Source organism: Penaeus monodon, chromosome 19, assembly GCF_015228065.2.
Source record: "Penaeus monodon isolate SGIC_2016 chromosome 19, NSTDA_Pmon_1, whole genome shotgun sequence".
Taxonomy (NCBI): domain Eukaryota; kingdom Metazoa; phylum Arthropoda; class Malacostraca; order Decapoda; family Penaeidae; genus Penaeus; species Penaeus monodon.
Window position 1 is genome coordinate 16573234 of NC_051404.1, and position 645 is coordinate 16573878.

A 645-nucleotide genomic window follows, 5' to 3' on the forward strand; every position below is an offset into this window, starting at 1 on the left:
GTAGTTTTATTGTCAGTCACAAAATTTTGAAAATACATGCAAAGAGAGCAAAAATGAGTGAGTGATGGGCATGCATGGGACCAACAACCTTGAAAGCAATTAAATAATGTCATTTTCCAAATACTGTAGAATATCTTCTCCTCTCCCTTTTTCCCTTTCTCCTCTTCACATGCATGATAAATTGTGACTTATTTAGTTTTGAGTTATTTGTTTCTGAATCAGGATTTCAGATATATATTACAAAACACTGAAGCAGTATTTTGTTGAGTAAAACTTAAACTTAGTTGAGGTCTGAAACCAAATATTTCAGATTCAGAGAAAAAAACGTGAAGCACCAAAAAATGTGTATGAAAGGAGTGATTTGTGTCATGTGCTATTGTAAAGAAATTTAATTCTTAAATAGTTATATAAGGTCAGTGTGAGGTTTGTGTGAAGGATGACACAGTATTGGAGGTAAATTATTACTTTGTAGTATGGTGCTGGTGTCATTATATGACCTTGTTAGATATACATAAATGTGTTGCTGTTTGTGTACCACTTGTGTAAGATAAACAATGTCACGAGAATGGCTAGCTTTCAGATTCTATAAAAAATTTTGTTTGGATATTTTGTAAGTGTTCTGTGTGGCAGGAATGCCTCAGCTAT